Source organism: Mauremys reevesii, linkage group 1 (assembly GCF_016161935.1).
Source record: "Mauremys reevesii isolate NIE-2019 linkage group 1, ASM1616193v1, whole genome shotgun sequence".
Classification (NCBI taxonomy): domain Eukaryota; kingdom Metazoa; phylum Chordata; order Testudines; family Geoemydidae; genus Mauremys; species Mauremys reevesii.
The window spans coordinates 146,988,920-147,000,776 of NC_052623.1; the positions used below are offsets into that span (position 1 = coordinate 146,988,920).

At 37.9% G+C, this 11,857-nt stretch overlaps 1 long non-coding RNA gene across 2 annotated transcripts in view; it reads left to right on the forward strand.

The window, feature by feature from the left end:
* LOC120395579 overlaps positions 1–9,866 on the forward strand; it is a 28,228-nt gene extending 18,362 nt beyond the window's left edge. The window contains exon 3 of one of the 2 annotated variants that reach the window (XR_005592708.1): positions 9,744–9,866. This is a non-coding gene — a long non-coding RNA (uncharacterized LOC120395579). Of the gene's footprint in view, positions 1–6,701; positions 6,806–9,743 lie in introns of those variants that run through there. The other variant, XR_005592709.1, reaches the window with a different exon arrangement.
* The last annotated feature ends 1,991 nt before the right edge of the window (positions 9,867–11,857 follow it).

Sequence of the window (11,857 nt, forward strand, 5' to 3'; positions counted from 1 at the left end):
CTGATTTGTGTCCATTTATTCGTTTGTATAGAGACTGTCCAGTTTGGCCAATGTACATGGCAGAGGGGCACTGCTGGCATGTGATGGAATATATCACATTGGTAGATGTGCAGGTGAATGAGCCCCTGATGGTGTGGCTAATGTGGTTAGGTCCTATGATGGTGTCCTTAAATAGTTATACGCACAAAGTAGGCAATGCGGTTTGTTGCAGGGATTGGTTCCTGGGTTAGTGTTTCTGTTGTGTGGTGTGTAGTTGCTGGTGAGTATTTGCTTCAGGTTGCAGGGCTGTCTGTAAGCGAGGACTGGCCTGTCTCCCAAGGTCTCTGAGAGTGAGGGATTGTCCTTCAGGATAGGTTGTAGATCCTTGATGATGCGCTGGAGAGATTTTAGTTGGGGGTTATAGGTGACGCCTAGGGACGTTCTGTTACTTTCTTTGTTGGGCCTGTCCTGTAGTAGGTGACTTCCTGGACACTCAATAACAGACATAAAAGTTGCAATTCTTCAACATTTTTTTTTTAAAAACAGACTTCAATGAGAAATCACTGAACTGGAATTAATTTGCAAACTTGACACCATCAAATTAGGCCTGAATAAAGACTGGGAATGGCTGGGTCACTACAAAAAATAATTATCCCTCTGTTGATACTCACGCCTTCTTGTCAACTGTTGAGAAAGGGTCACATCTACCATAACTGAATTGGTCTCGTTAGTACTACAAAAAGTAATTTTCTCTCTGTTGATACGCACACCGTCTTGTCAACTGTTGGAAATGGGCCACATCCACCCTAATTGAATTGGCCTCGTTAACACTGACCCCCCACTCGGTCAGGCAACTCCCATATTTTCATGTGCTGTGTATTTATACCTGTGTACTGTATTTTTCACTCCATACATCTGATGAAGCGGGTTATAGCCCTTGAAAGCTTATGCCCAAATAAATTTGTTAGTCTCTAAGGTGCCACAAGTACTTCTCACTGTTTTTGCTGATATAGACTCACTCTGCTACCCCTCTGAAACCTGAAATCAATGGGAATTTTGCCATTGATGTCAATATAGCCAGAATTTATGACATTAAACTTTCAACATGTAGCCACTGATTCAATATGAAAGAAGTTATTAATTATTAAAATAAGGTGAAATCAGTGACAGATCACATGACAGAAACAAGTTCTTCACATATTAAAAATGTACCTATTTGCAATATTTTATACTGTTCTTTGATTACTTTTATAAAGTGTTAATGAAAGAATCCTGTTAAAATGTTACTATTTCAATTATATATATGCATATTTTTAATATATATATTAAATCTATATATCTATATCTAAAACCACACACACATATATATAAGTAAAAATAGAATGTACTTTCTCTCCATAAAGTATGTTTTTGTGTGTAATTTGTTCATTTTTTTCCTTCCTACTGGCTTTTAAAATTACATAAACGTCTCTCTGAATCTCTCCTTTTGAAGTTGTGCCACTTTATATAAAATACTTTGGCGCAGGAACTTGAAGTTGGATTTTCCATATCATGGGTGAGTGCTCCAAGCACTGAGATTTAGAGTCATTTTAACTTTTTCTCTGGCCCAGTGCATATTCAAATATTGTATACATTGTGGAACTGCTTCAGCAGGGGAAACTGACCCTGGCATACCCTGTACCCAGGCTACTGCTAGATAGGAGACCTGCAATCAAATCCCTGTGTCATATCAAGCAGAGTGGGGTTTAAACCTGGGTCCCCATATTCTATATGAGTGCTCTAACCACTGGGCTAATGGGTAAAAATAGTGCACAATCACCATTTTGTACATGGTCTGCTCTATGGGTGGCCTCTGAAAATGTCTACTGACTCGAGCCCTGCAGGTGAGGTAGATAGAGCAATGCCTAGTTTGAGGCTCTCACTCGGACTTAAGCATGAACTATGTATCTGGGTTTCAGGACTGAGGCAGCTATACATATGTCCAGTGGCAGAAATTGAGGTGCCTAGGGGACTTCAGCAGTGGAATTTTAGGTGCCTAGGGACTTTACACAGCTACAGTGTTAGGCAGCTGCTGAGTGGGGTTTTGAAGATCTAAATTTTGGATTTAGGGGACTAAAGTGACACTTAGGCACCTATATCCCTTTGTGGATCAAACCCTAATTTTCTCTGTGGTTCCTGGGACATATAGGAAGTGGAGAATATAAATATGTGTTTCTATAATTTGTCACATTATGAGGCTGAGATGCTAAGATCATGTTGACACTATTCTAAAATCATGGTTTGTTCCTTCTAAGATTTTCAGCGTCTTTATTGATCCTGGATAATAACCTCTTAATGATTATCAAAATAAAACTTTTTCGGTCACCCTTTGTATAAAATTTTTATTTACAAATGGTTTTTCAAGGGTTAATAAATAATTAAAAGAAGCTATAAGACATGAACAGTATGTATTATAGATATTTATAAGCATGTATAATAGATAATTAAAAAGTGTTACATAAGACAGGGTATTAAGCAACCTGTTGACCTGATGCTTTATAAAAATCAACAACTGATTAATCATTTATTAACTCTTTATAAACTATGTTGCAAATAGAACCTTCAGACAAAGTATGATCACTTTTTCTCTATTTTTGGGAGGTTGAATGACATGATGAACCCTTGAAGATTTTGTGGCATAATAATCCAGCTAAATCTTACCAAAAAAAGAACACAAGGTTTATTTATTTTGCTTTGAGTGTCTGGAAGTGAAATACATTTCTCATTTAGTAATAATAGAGACATGGTTGAGAGCACAAATACACTAACAAAATAATTTCCCAATGTTGTCATGTTGTGCCATGTCAAGGAAGACAATAACCAGTTCTTGTACCCAGAAATGATGAAGGAAAGCTAAGAATGTCCATCTCATTCAAATCCTCGTGGTCATTTAGAGTAGCTCTTTAGATTTCAGGTGTTTTGCATTTCTGCATAAATTTGTTAATAATTGTCTGTAGCTTTCAAAATAATTGGTTAAATGGATAGATAACAATAAAAACAAGCGTATCAGATTTGGGCATGTAACAATTTTAGTGGCAATTTAAGATGGCCAATTTAACAAAGAGGTGATATGCCAGTTTTCCACATCTTTACAGATATAGCTCAAAAGTAGGACATAGATTAATATTTTTCATTTGAGCTAAATGTCAGGGGGATACCTAGGTGTTTAAAATTAATACCAGTCTGTAATGGGCAGTTGCTTTTTAGTGACTCAGGATAACATTTTTAAAAATGCAGAAAAGACTATTTTCAGAATGGACTTTGGTACTTAGGAACATATGTACTATAGACTTTCAACTGGAATGAGATGACTAACCTGCTTCTGAAAATTCCACTAAGTGCCTATCTGCATACTCGCATACCTTTGTAAACCTGCGCCCCTAGGAGCCTAGGACTCATTGAAAATCAATGTGACTTAGGTTCCTAAATCATGTAGGCATTTTTGAAAAATGTATCCACTTTTTCATCAATTTCAGTCCAGAGCTGCTTGATTTATTTGTTTTGACTAAAATATCTGATGAGTTGTCAATTGTTCATGGACAGATCCTTATTTCTGTCAATGTAATCTTTATTTGTAAGTATTCACCAAACAATTTTCACACTGCAGTGGTTTGAAAAAAGTTTATTGTTCATGTTGTGAGTAGGCATCTACATCAAATAGTGTTGTTTCTGATCCCTGATTTGCTGACAGAAGATTAAAACTTAGGGAGTAACAAATGACAAATAGCAAATTAAAATATTATTAACATACTAGTACCCTGGTATATATGGGAGTGTGTTTTAGCACAAAGGATAAACCTTTGTGTGAACAAAACCACATTTGCATTAATGTTAGTGAATTGTGAATAATTTGTACCAATATCACTGTACTAAGAATTCAGAATTTGAATTAATAATAAAAAGTTATTTGACAATATTCAAGCCGCTTTACTCCTGACTTATTTCTATGCTTGCAAATGGTGCTATAATTTTTTGTATTTTGATTGTGGTGGTTTTGAGCGGGTAATTGGGAAGTTACTGAACAATGCACTTGTAAATTGTACTAAAAATAACCAACCAACCAAACAAAAAACTCCCACCAAAGTTGTATTAATTTAACTATACAAAAGCAGCACTGCTGCATGAACAACCAGCAGGTATATTATACTTAATTCAAGACCATATATCACAAAGGGAAAAGGGAACAGTGGGAGGAAAAGTAGGGTCTGGAAAACATAATATTGGCTCATCTGGAATTCAGAGAGTTTTCTACTAATGTCAATGACTAGGTATGATTTAGAATTTTTTTCAAATTTACTCTCAATTTCAGTGATTTGAACAAGTACCAAAAACCCTTGAGAATGAGAACTAATTGTTCACTTGAGTGCACTCTTAAAGCCAGTCTTCTTAATAAGAGGACATCGTCTGTCAAGGAATATCAGCCACCATTCACAACCATATGTCTATTCAGGAAGGGTGCTTTATTTTAAGTACATGTATAAGTGCTTTCCTAAATTGGAGTCTTAGATCTTGTCAGGATGACCAGTTCGTGTGCGACAGTTGGTGTGTAAATCTACAACACACTTGCATGCCACGTACTAACTGTCCATGTGAACCCTGGTGCCATGCACTAAAGTTCCCTAGGGCGCTTTTATTTACTCTACTTTGAAAAAAGGAGTAGAGCAAAGTGCAGGAGGGAACTTTTAGTGCGCGGTGCCAGGGTCCGTATCAACAGTTAGTGAGTGGCAGGCTAGTATGCTGCAGATTTACACCCACTTTATCGCACATTAACTGTTCATCTAGACACGCCCTCAGTACATATTCTGGAAGCTGCACTCAGTCCATAAAGTAGTACCTCATTCAGGTAACAGTTATCACTTAGTTTGTCATATTGCCTGTGTTTTCTTTTTACTGGGATGTGGAAGAAGGCAGCTTAAAATTCAAGGGTCCCAAACTATTATTGTGCAGCCAGACAAAAGGTAATATCATTCTGATTTCTATTTTTGTGAGAGACTTGTGGATAATAGGACACAAATCTCTTGTTCTTTGGGTTAAGAAAATACCAGGAATAAAAACCACTTGGTAAATCACTGTTCCTACACCTACAACTTTCACCTGCCGTGTCTTTGGCAATCCTTCTCATAAGCAACACTTTAGGGACAAAGAGGAATTTATGGTGGTGAGGCAGAAGGTAGGGTGGTAGAGAAGTGGGCTTAGGAATGGCCTTGAATTGTGTGGCATGGCCTCATTTGGTGGTCTTAAGGGTTGTAAGAGAGAGATTTCCATGTCAGAAAAAATTGCAAGAAACAGTCCTCAAAAGGTGGAGAATGACTAATAATTTTGGAGATCCTGCAAGAAAGATAAATACAGGAACTGGAAAATGCAAGATTATCAAGCAATGGCACCAAAATGAAAATTCTAAAGGTACTGAAGTAGTATGTCTTTAAAACTATCACTTTTGCTTGGGTAACCTTTGAGGAGGGCTGTATGCTGCCAGTGTTACATAAAGAGTTTTATATCTTTATTTAAACTACATTATTAAAATGAATGTAAAGTAATCTGCTGTAATGCTTTGTCCTTTTTGGCACTGCATACACTTGACAGGGGAAAAAGAGGCTGCACTCATTATCTCGCTGATGAGTAAATGCAAACATAAATCCTTATTATGAAGCTTGCTTATATGGGCTTGTCTCAAATATAAAACCATTATATCCTGCCTGTAAACTACATTATGCCCAAATGTGAAAAGGAACATTTTACAAGGTGGCATTTCTTACTGCACATTTGAATTTATATAAAGGGAGGTATACAGCTTTTAACGTGTATCAGTAAAAGTCTTTGGTTTATATTTTTTGGAACGAGGTCACATAAAGCACTCATTTAAGTGATAAATGAGAATATGTATGTGCCTGTGCTCTGTGTGCATCTTTACTTATGTTTTTGTATATATAACTGTATTAGAGAGAGATTTGCTAAAGGCAAAATAATGACACATACTTTTACTGCTTCAGAAGTGGTTATTGTTTTTGAAGCTATACCAGTACAGAGCTCGCTGCACCTCTGTCCCCTTTCTGGTCTGTCTGAGGGCACCCCTCAGGTGTCAGGCCTCATGCCTTTACCTTGCCTGAGGTGTAATTCCACAATTCTCCTGCTCTTAGACCAGACTCTGGGCAACAGCACCCTGTGTATTCACTGTTTTTACCCAAGCTGGTCCAAAACATTTGGCACCTATGTTTCTTCCCTTTGGGAGGTCGTGACCAGTGGTATACAGTGATCAGTTTTCTTCAGACCAAAATATTATTTATTTTAACAGTAGGAGCTAAACTTTTAGAGAAAAAAATCCTTTTAAAACAGTCTACACATGTCTATAATACCTAATGGTTCACCATCCCCTGAGCAGGCCTAATTTCTTGAGGTACCCATCAGGTACCTGTGTCTCAGCCTGGTTCCCCTGAACAACTGCTATCTCTTCTTCTGGACACTTTTTAACCTCACTATAGTTCTTTTGATGTTTTGTGTTCCTGGGTCTTTACCTGTCCTACAGTGTCTCTTAATCGTTAAGAATTTGTAGAGAAGTGGCTTATCTTGAACCATTCTTTTACATTCTTGCTTGTTTTTCCTTATAACTCCCTGTTAAAATAAACCAATATACTTATACAATAAACATCCAAATAACCAGTTCATCCGCTCCAATTCCATTACAGAAACAATATACCAGTCTTCACTGTACAGCATACTGCCACTGCCAGGACAGAGAATGCCTAAAATGCCATTAAATATGTGCAAGAAAATATCTATGAAGATTAAGCAAAAGTAAGGAGAAGAAAGATGGGGAGACGAGCATTCTCAGACCATGATGGATGGAAAAAATATTGGAGGTTCAAATGTTATAAAAATCCTTGAGGAAAAAAAAAAGTACTATCTGGCCTGTTAGATGAGAAACCAAAAATTCACATTTCAGACATTCAGAAAAACAAACAAACAAACAAACAAACCACATCAGCTGTCTAAAGATGTGAGTGCTAGATAAATGGCTACATTAAAAAAGTTTTAACTTTTTAAATGGCCAGGTTAAATAACACTATTAGGGCTAAATTGGCCCTTCTCACAAGATTAATATGGGAACTGTCAACTGTGTATGGAGATAGAGTGAATTTTCATTATATCTAATTGATTGGCCCCATTAAAGAAGTCCAAAATCTGTAACTTCACTGCTTCTGCAGACTGTGTACAACCATACTATAAAGACACTGACAGAGAGAGAGAGAGAGAGAGAGATCTTAGTCTTAGGTATGCTGCAAGTTAAATGAGAATTCCCTGCCCTGACAGAGTGTGCTTGCAAGCATTTTCCTTGTTATTTTACCATTAATGCCTGAAATTATTTATGTTCAATTTGTTACCCATACCATTTGGGTCTTTATCTGTCAACTGAAGGGAAGAACTATTATTTGTCCTTTAAAAAATCTTTGCCTTTGCTGAATCTTTGCCTTTGCAAAAGGGCTGTTTTCAGGCTCTGCACATGGGAATGTAGCAATAAGATATGGTAGGGATAATGTACTGAAGCAAGAGCCACTATAATCTGATGCTCTACTGAATAAACTAGAGGGAATGCTATGAAATCTGTTGTTCCCAACCTATTATTTCCAGTGAGCACAATCTTGCAATTTAGCCAGCAAACTGATATTCCAGGATTCCGCTCCAAGCCATAACGAGCCACCTGCCTTCTGCTAATAGAATCCAGAGAGGAAGGAGACATTCCAACAAAGATGTTATAGGGCCCAAACTTAACTAGACCATATGAATGACTGACCTCTTTCTAACACAATTGATTTTAGAGAGCTACTGGGCTTGAGATTCATTTCTGCTGTCAGAGAGGCATGTAAATTACATCCTTTTGTACCAGAAAGAGCCGCTGTATCTAAGGGATTAACCCCTCATGGGTGGAATTTGGGTTTGCACCAGCACCATCACCTTCCCTGGATTCTCCCTGAGGAGGGCAGCTGTAAACTGAGGTTGGGGCTCAGAACAGACCCCAGCAGCAGAGGCTACATGGAGTATACCTTACACTGAAAACACCTTTTGTCCTAGGTTATGCTAGCTGAAAGAAATACTAGAATGAGTAGGGGCAGCACACACTGAACTATCTAAAAAGGCTGAGCAAGCTCTCTGGCATGTGATTCTTCAGATCTCCCAGAGGAATTGTGGTTGACTCTGCTAGATTTATTCCATAGACCCCTGCTATTTAGTAGCTCCTCTGTATTGGAGCTACCCAATAACCCTAAACACAACTACAGGCTATAACTAAAATGACACGTTACAGCCTGTATTAATTTGTTTACATTGGTTTGATAGGATTAAATGTGAGGAAAAAATAGCTCTACTGGCAAAGAAATAAAGTTAGGGACTCAGGGTGGCCTTAAATTTTAGTTCAGTAACTGTAAGATCATCCCAAAATCATAATCCTATAGTTGCTCATAAATAGAAAACTGAGATGTCATCTGTGAGCATAACAGTACATGCATCCAACGAAGTGGGTATTCACCCATGAAAGCTCATGCTCCAATACGTCTGTTAGTCTATAAGGTGCCACAGGACTCTTTGCTGCTAATAGTACACGGTGCTTTTTATTTATTTATTTTATTCCACTGCTTAAACATCCAAGCCAGTTCTTTAAAAGAAGAATTTTAGGGAGTCTGATTTGCATCTCCATTAAGCAGACATTTTTATGTAATTCTAATTTTACCAGTGTAATCTTTTGTGGTAATTTTAAAAGTCTCATAAGAACAAAATTTCCCTATTTTAAATTTGTTATAAAGACAAATACAAAAGATTAATTTTGTGGACACTTATGCTGGAGAAGCAAAACACAAGTAAGCACTAGACATGTGTCATTCAGACAAAGGTTATTCCTTCATCTTGATTCTGAAGTAACTTCATATTGTTTTTTAATGCTTAATTGACATATCATAAGGGACTTGTATACAAGAAAGGGATTACTATGAAAGGGCAGGCAGGACATAGGTAATTGTCCAGCTGTGAGAGGCTTGTCTGTTGAATTTAAAGAACTGAGCATAAACAATCCATATGCTTTTTTCTTGTCTGAAGTCAGGACTGTAGTTGGAAAGTTAAAGCAATAAACAGCATCTTAATCAAAATATTAGCTTGGAATTCCAGCAAAAGATTTAGGACTTGATTCTACAACTAGTTTCAGTGGGAGTTATCTGAGAAGATAAGCTACAGAATTGAGCCCGTATATGGCTAGGAAATACAAAAGTATTGTTGCTCAAAAATCAAGTGAGTCACACAAGGTATAAATTTGTCCAATTGCCTTTCCTTAAAAAAATGAATCAACAGGCTAACACTAATAGTCTGGTCCATTAGGAAGTACATAATTGGATTCACCAACTATTCTATTCCTAATTTCCTTTGAATCAGAGTCATTTAATTAAGTAATGTTTTATAGTATGAGGGAGTTTTTAACTCTCTGATTGTTTTTAAATTTGAAATGATGAAATCCCATTCTGTAGCTTCTTCTCACACACAACTCCAACTGCAGTCAATAGGAGTTCTATGTACAGAAGAGCTGCATGGTCAAGTTATAAGTCTTTTTTCCTTTTGGGACCCTCTACCCACATCCCTTTGTCTTATACCTTGAGATGCTTTTTAGTGCATTTAACTTTCCACATGTATTTCAGAGAAAATGTGTGTCTTGAAGCCACAGACTAAATTTGACCCATTGTTTCTAGGATTCCAAGAAATGTTTCAGATTGAGCGACAACGATCGATAGGACAGACACCCAGAGCACAAGGTAACAAGTAGGTGATTATAATCAGCAAGATGAGCAGTGGCCATAGTACAGTGCCCTGTCTCTCGTGGATTTATGGCAGTGGGGAGATCACCGTAGCCTGGGCCGATCTCTTGTCCCCCACTACATTATCTGGAATGCCACAACGGGCCTTCAGATAGGGCCTAACCCCTGCCGGAATGTCATTGATTTGAAGCATTAAAATTCGAATGCCATTATATACATTTTAGAAGATCACCCATTTCCTCGAGGAAGAGGAATAAAGCTGCCATCCTCTCCCTGACTGACTACAGCTGAAAGGAACAACCATAGCAAACACGGAGGATAGGATTTTCAAAAATGTTCAATGATGGCCCAACTCTGCTTCCATTGAATTCAATGGTACAGTAAAGGAGGCTGAGACAGGCCAGTGCTGGACTCCTCTGAAAGTCTCATTTGAAATGTTCAAAACACACTGACCATTAGCACATACAGGTCATATATACCCAATATGAGATTGCCACCACTATGAGCAGGTGTTTAATCATAACATTCTCCTCAGTGGAATCCACACCCAGATCAGGATCTCATTACATTTTAAAAGATTGACTGTATGTGAAAACAGCTAGAGTCATGACAGATGAGTTACATCTCCAGTCAACCACAAAACCAAACACTGTGCTCCCAGGTGTGGACACGACTACAGCAATATTAGTGATCTGGCATCTCAGTCTCCCTAAAATACCTCAAAGCAAGTGAGAGGAAAACAGGTACTTGGGAATCATTCAACCTCAATATGGGATATTGGCAGTTTTGCAAATGGCCATTCCAGTATGTCTAAGGGGTGCCAATATCGCCAGCTTACAGACTCATAGTGCACACATTCAAGCATTCCAGGTGTCAGGCTGTGTCAGGCTCAGGAATGTCCACCATGAACACAAAAACTGGGACAGGGAGACAAGGAAGTCTGGAGAACTCATCTGTCTGGGGGACACAAACCCTGTGTGAGGGTGGCCTGGGATGGAAAGGAGCCTCATGGGAACAACTTTTTCATTTCCAGACTTGTAAAAGCAATCCATCCATAGGAAATAAACCACTCATCAACATACTCCTTACTAGAGATGGCCCCCAATCAGAATCTCAGAGTCAAACATCCCTCAGCTATGGCGACTTGAATCTAAACTTTGCCTCCAGGGCTCTAATTGACTACTAATATGTATGTATGGTGCTTAGCATAACGGGGCCTTGACTGAGGCCTGTAGGTGCTATTGCAATACAAATAATAATAATTCACAGGAAGAAGAACCTATGAAAGGCCCATTCTCAGCCAGCTGCAGCTCGCATTGTGTGAAATCTTCCACTTCTGCAAACTGCTTTCTCACAGTTTGTCTCAATGCTTATGGAAAGAAATCTAAATGGAAACAACTTAAGAGCATGGTAGTGAATTCAGCTGCAAAATTAACAATAACAATAATAATAAAAATAATATTACAGTTAAAGTCTCACGGGGTGAAAGTAGACAGTTGGACACGGGTAAGTTTGGCCAAATGTGGATAGGGCTACCAGCCTCTGTTATTGGATATGTATATCTCTATGAAAGAAAGACGAAGGGAAGAGCATACGACCAGCAACATTTAATATAGGCACTATTAGCCATTCAAGTTTGTCAATGCAACTTGTGATTAATGTAATCAATAATTATTTTAAGCACTGTCAAACATCATTTTACTCAGCCATGTGTTATATACTACACTGCAGAAGTGAACCAATGACCTGTAGCTTTATTTTGGACCAACAAAATGGACCTTCTTCACTGAGATTATTTATATTAGTTTATTCACTGTGATCTTGTCTGAAATCATTTCAAAGCAGGAACGCTAAGAAAAATATTATCAACTGGGTTAAAGCTACGCTGCAGTTAATAATAATTTTCAGAGATGGGTTTTAACGGTAATAAAAATGGAAACATGGGATTGCTACTGTAAAACCTGTCAAATAAATGCAAAAAGGACATAAACCCGAAAAAATAGCTTTCACATAAAATCTCACCACAAGATAAAATGCAGCTTTTGGGT